The sequence below is a fragment of the Sturnira hondurensis genome, unplaced genomic scaffold, assembly GCF_014824575.4.
Source record: "Sturnira hondurensis isolate 20B ecotype Veracruz unplaced genomic scaffold, ASM1482457v3 Scaffold0021354, whole genome shotgun sequence".
Lineage (NCBI taxonomy): Eukaryota > Metazoa > Chordata > Mammalia > Chiroptera > Phyllostomidae > Sturnira > Sturnira hondurensis.
The window spans coordinates 26,225,638-26,231,934 of NW_028093985.1; the positions used below are offsets into that span (position 1 = coordinate 26,225,638).

At 35.7% G+C, this 6,297-nt stretch overlaps 1 pseudogene; it reads left to right on the forward strand.

The window, feature by feature from the left end:
- The first annotated feature begins 865 nt into the window (after positions 1–865).
- Positions 866–6,083, forward strand: LOC118977469 (serpin B6-like; annotated as a pseudogene).
- The last annotated feature ends 214 nt before the right edge of the window (positions 6,084–6,297 follow it).

The window sequence follows — 6,297 nt, forward strand, 5'->3', positions numbered from 1 at the left end:
TTGCTTACTATAATTAAATATTATAAATATTTTTTAAAGTGTGTGTTATTTCAGTAGTAGTGTAAAATGCAAGGACAGTTTACTGAATATTCTGGGCCACATGCATTTCTGTGGAATGTCATGTTCGACTTCTGAAATGTGAGTGAATGGGCAGAGAGTCATATGAGTGATATTAATGCTTTGATCAATTTGGAACTTTTCCATGAAAAATGACATCCAGTTCAAGTCTCCAAACTTTCCCCCTTATCACTGCCACTTTTTGACATTAGAGAAGGTCAAACACTTGAATACTAACTAACACCTAGGTGTCACAGATGTATGCAAATAGTAATAAGATTGGAAGCAGTGTTTCAACTAAACTAGCTAAAATGCATCTGAGCCTGTCTTTGCCTGGCCGTGTAGAAGAGAATTGTCCTAAATCTGAAACTCACTAGACAACATGGTTCATAAACTTTAAGTGCATAGGAATACCCTGGGATGTTTGTTTAAAAAGCAAAATCCCTTACCCATTTCAGAGGTCACACCTTGGGTATGAGACCTGTGCAGTAGTAGCACAGGGACCGAGAATGTTCTGCTTCACCATCTCGAAATTCTTTTTTTTTAAAGATTTTATTTATTTATCTCTAGGGGGGAAGGGAAGGAGAGAAGGAGAGAAATATCAATGTATGGTTGCCTCTCATGAATCCCCTGCTGGGAACTGGCCTGCAACCCAGGCATGTGCCCTGACTGGGAATCGAACCGCGATCATGTGGTTCGCAGGCCAGTGCTCAATCCACTGAGCTACACCAGCCAGGGCTCGAAATTCTTAATAAGTTTATTTTGACCTAATGTTTTTTGTAAGTAAAATTTGATGGGGCAATTGAGCATGCAAATTACAAAAGGAGATGTGTGCAACAAGTTTTCCCTCTATTTCTTGCCACACCGTTCACATATGGCATTTGTGATGCTCCACAATCGCAGAATTCGGTGGATCCTGATGCATGGGCATTCAGCTAGACTCAAAGTGAATACAAGGTAAGTATATCACATCTGTGACCAAGTAAGCAGAGAAATAGCCCTGAGACAAGTTTGTAAAGAAGGCAGTGGGATTCTAAGAAACACAAACAACAACAATGAGATACAATCATATCCTTTATTATTTTTGTCCCTTCCCTATATTGGCCAACACCTTATGCTGAAAATGATGACGCAGAAGGAAAAGGAAAGATAAGACAACCTATAGTGTTTTTCCTTTTAGTCCTTTCATACTCATTACTAAACATGAAGTGCTGGTAGAATGTCTGCATAACATAAAATAGAATAACAGCTGACTTAGTTTAGTGGAACATTTATTTTTCTAGTAAGAATGAAATACCTAAGCAGGTATTTACTAAAATTATGAATTGTGTAAGTTTAGTAATTCCATACCCATGTTAAATGCTTGGTATTTGCATTTAAATTGGCCTTACCCAATATAAAATGAATACAATTCATATTAATAATTTAAATTTTATTTTTTCTTTATTTGAACAAAATAGCAAACAACAAACATCATGGTAATGTAAGAGAGAAGGTCTGTAACACCAAAAATTTTCATTTTGCAATAGGCACCGAAAATGGCTTTTGTTTTTTTTTTTCAATTTAAATTTTATTTCTCAATTACGGTTTACATTTAATATTAGTTTGTATTAGTTTTAGGTGTACAACATGATGATTAAACAATTTTATACTTTACAAAGTGTTCCCCCAATATTTCAAGTATCCAAGTGGCATCAGGCATAATTATTACAATATTATTGGCTATATTTCCTATGCATCTCCATGACTATTTGGTAATTACCTATCTGTATGTCTTAACCCCTTCATCTTTTCCACCCAGTTCTCCAATACCTCTCACCTCTGGCAACCATTATTCTGTTCTCTGTATCTATGAATCTGTTTAAATTTTGGTTATTTGTTTATTTTGTTCTTCAGATTCTACGTATAAGTGAAATTATATGGCATTTGACTTTTTCTGTCTGACCTATTTACTTAGCATAATGTCCTCTAGGGCCCATACATGCTGTCTGAATAGGTGTAGGGTGGGGCTGGACATGCGCCTTTTCAACCAACTTTTATGCAGGTAGCACATAGAACACACCGTCCCCATAACACTCATTGGATTTCTATGAATTATGCACCTTTTTAACCAACTTTTATGCAGGTAGCACATAGAACACACTGTCCCAATAACACTCACTGGATTTCTGTGAATTATGCCCTCATATTATTATTTGAAATATACCCTCATACTATCATTTGAAATATACCCTCATATTATTATTTGAGTATACATGGATATAGCTCTGATCATGTAAGACTGCAAGATCTAGCAAAGTAAGTTACATAAAATACTGTAGGCATCTTGCAGTTTTAGCTGACAGTTTTCTGTATGGTATTTTTTAGAGAATGATTGTTCATTATTATTTGTACATTTTAATAAAGAGATATCTGATAATAGTCTAATCAAGTAACTGAAATAATTTTCACAATAAGATTAAATTTAAGAAAATACTGTATTTGTTGTGCCTTTCATGACCTATTTTTGTATAGTGTACATTAATATTATAGTGCTAAACTTAAAGTCATTTCCACCTAAAAATTATAAACAAATTAATTTCTCCCAATTATAAGAAACTATTGAATGCATACATGCAGATTTATGTTTTAAATCAAGATTTTTTGAAAGACATTTAGTGGTATGCATGTTTTTCCAAGTGAAATCTTATATGTAAACTCACTATTTTGAACATATATTGGCAGAACTGTCCTCTTAAAGGAGGAGCAGAGGATCTTCACCCACCAGACTTCAGCCCATCTTCCCACTGACAGATTGTAGGGCACAATTTGAGAAAGAGAAGGTGTTGAGTTTACAAATGAGGTAATCACTAGATGCTCCACCCCTTCCCCATAATCTTCCATCTGAGGTTCAAAATATACACGTTACCTTTCAATTTAAGTTAAATGTTTAAATTTAAATGTTTAAATGTTAAATTCTGTTAATATTCACTTTTAAATCAGGCTAAAATGCTTTGAAAATACTGGCGAAAAGATTCTGATCATCACTATGATACTAAGATATTAAGGCAGTTTTTAAACAGGCCAATTAATGTTCAGAAAATGCCTATTTGGATAAATTATAAACAATTGACTACCTGAGTCACCTGTGAGAATAAATTTCAACTTTATTCTATTACTTATAAAACAAGTGCACAAAACAAGAGGTTATTTAGTTTGGAGTTCTGCCATATACTCTTTATAGAATAAAATCCCTAAGGATTGACTCTAAAGAATGGGAATGTGTGAAGTTATTCATAAGTTCAGCAGCCCTTTTAAAAAATGTCTGGGAAAGTGTTTTATACATGAATGCTCCATAGGGTATAATCACTGAATACTTACTGAAGATTACGTATGGGCTTCAGTCCTGTGAAAAAGGGGATCTGAGTAATAACAGGTTGATGGATGTGAAGGGCTCAAGTACTTCTAGTATTCCAAGCCAATTATCTGTGAACAAAGGAGGACTTCAACGATAGTTCATAATGAGTCATTTGGAGCTGTTACAGCCAGTTAGGTTAAAATCCCTGTTTAAATATTGGCCTACATATGGTTAGTCAAGGTGGATGAAAGAAAATGTGTGTCTAGGAGCATGCTGTTCGTTAATAGCCCCAAACCACAGAACTCAGTCAGTTTCTGCCGTCCTGAGAAAACGGTGCTGTTTTATGTGGTACTATACTCATGGAAACATACTTGGACCGAAGGCGCCTTTCACAAATCTTAAAATTCATAAGTTTTTCTCTCTTGAACTAAGACTGAAGTTTCTATGTGTATACTTTGATCAGTATAACCAACTAGTTCTAAAGTTGTGCTGTGATTTTGTGAGGTTACCTGGCATCCTCAGGCAGTAGTTTCTTCCGTATGAAGAGTGTGACTAAATCACACCAAATGACATGACAAAGGTTTTTTGAGTAGCAGTTTATGCAAATGAAAAGCTTCCCATATCTCATGCTCTATAATAATAATAACAATCATTAGAGCTTAACATTAAGAGATTGTGATAAAAACTTTACAGACCGCTCATTTAAGAGAACATTTTTTCTTACTGTATATCAACACAGATTATTTGAAGAAAGTATATATATATATATATATATATATATATATATATATATATGTTAATGTACTGTTTCTGTGATATATACATCCCTTATTTGTGCAATAAAACTAGAATGGCTTTTAGAGTCAATTTGTTGGAAAAGCTTGACATGGCATTTTGTGAAGATGATGGAAGATAAAGTTCATGGGGGGAAAATTGGTCATGAATATTTGAAACGATATGAAGTAATTTAAAACATTGACAAATCCATTACTGTGCTCCCCGTTCTGTGAAGGAGAGCTGGATAGTCATACAGAATGCTCTCTTGCACCCGCAATTGCATTACTATTAAAAACGAAAGTACTGACCTTGTCAACAATGGACATACACTTTTTTTCCTTGCTTAATAGCAATCAGATATTTAGGCTGTGATGTCCATGACTATTTCAGAAAAAATAAGATTTCAGTAGTTCTCATTATTCATTCTCTTACCTCCTTCTAGACCACTCCCTATGTCCATGCATGTAATTATGAGCATATGAGTTCACATATTGATTATTGTGCAAGTGTCTGGCTGGTGCATGCATGTCCAAGGTATCACCTCAAATACTTTATAAAGAAACAAATGTTTTCACTGCAGTCCTTTCAAATTTCTATAATGACAGTCAATATAGTCTAATAATAAAAATGACCTAATTATATTTCAATTTGATATGCTATCCTTGCAACTTTAACACTTGCATACATATCCTGGTCATTATTTTCAGTCACCAAAATTTCCAATATTAGAAATGTTTTAGCTGCTGCTGCTCCGCTCACTCCAGCTACATCCCAGACTCTCTGGGGCACACCATTGTGGATACTCTATTGAAAACCAATGACACTTTTGCCTTAAAATTTTTGAAAAAACTGTATGAAGACAACAAGAAAAATGTGTTTTTCTGGCCCATGAGCATCTCCTCTACGCCGGCCATGGTCTTCATGGGAGCAAAGTCAAACACCACAGTCCAGAAGGGCCAAGCACTTTAAGTAAAAGTGTCGGTGGGAGCTAAAGATGTCCACCAGGGTTTCTTTTGCTTCTCACCAAAGTTAACAGAACTGACATGCAGTACTTGCTTAGAATTTTACGACAGGTTCTTAGGAGAAAAGTCTTATGATTTCAACTCATCTTTCAAAAATCCCTGCTGCAAATTCTACCAAGAACAGATGAAAGAGTTTAACTTCTTCAAAGATGCAGAGGAGGCTAGAAAACATAAACACCCAGCAGTGAATAGGATAGAAGGTAAAATTACAGAGTTTCTGTCTCCAAATCAAGTTGTTTGGCAGGTTCTCAGGAAGGTCATCTGCTTCAAAGGAAACTGGGGTCATCAGTTCAACAAACAGCAAATCAAGGAAAGACCATGTAGAGTTAGCAAGAACAAGAAGAAACCTTTGTGAATGATGCTTAAGAAATCCACCTTTAATATGATCTACATAGAAGAAACAGTCACCAAAAATCTGGTGTTGTCTTATATTGGCGAGGAGCTGAATATGATCATCATACTTCCTGATGAAAATGTTGGTTTGGAAATGGTGGAAAAGAACTTATTTATGAGAAATTCATAGACTAGATGAGGCCAGACATGATGGATGAAGAGGTGGAAGTGTTCCTCCTTAGATTTAAACTGGAGGAGAATTATGACATGGAGGATGTCCTTTGTTCTCTGGGCATGCTCATGCCTTTTAGAAGGACAGGGCAGACTTTTCTGGAATGCCATCCAGAAGAGAACTGTTTCTGTCCAAACTCATGTACAAGTCCTTTGCAGAGGTCAACGAAGAAAGCATGGAGTCAGCAGCCTCCACTACGGCCATCACGATGCTTTGATGTGCAAGAATCACTCTCGGTTTCTGTGCTGCCCTCCCCTTCCTTTCCTTTATTCAGCACAGCAAAAGCAACAGTATTCCGTTCTGTTGCTGGTTCTCCTCCCCTTAAGGAAACAGGCAGCACCACGTATGGTATGCCTGAACCCAAAGTGAAGTTTGGTGACAATCCAAAAATGAAGGGCTTAGTTTTGAAAAAAAATTAAATGTTTTACACTCTTCCAATACTTAATTTTAACCTTTGCTGTTGTCTTCTGTCACACATTTATTTCAATACCCTAAAAATAATATTTGATCAGAGAGGAGATGTTCAGAAACCCATATTT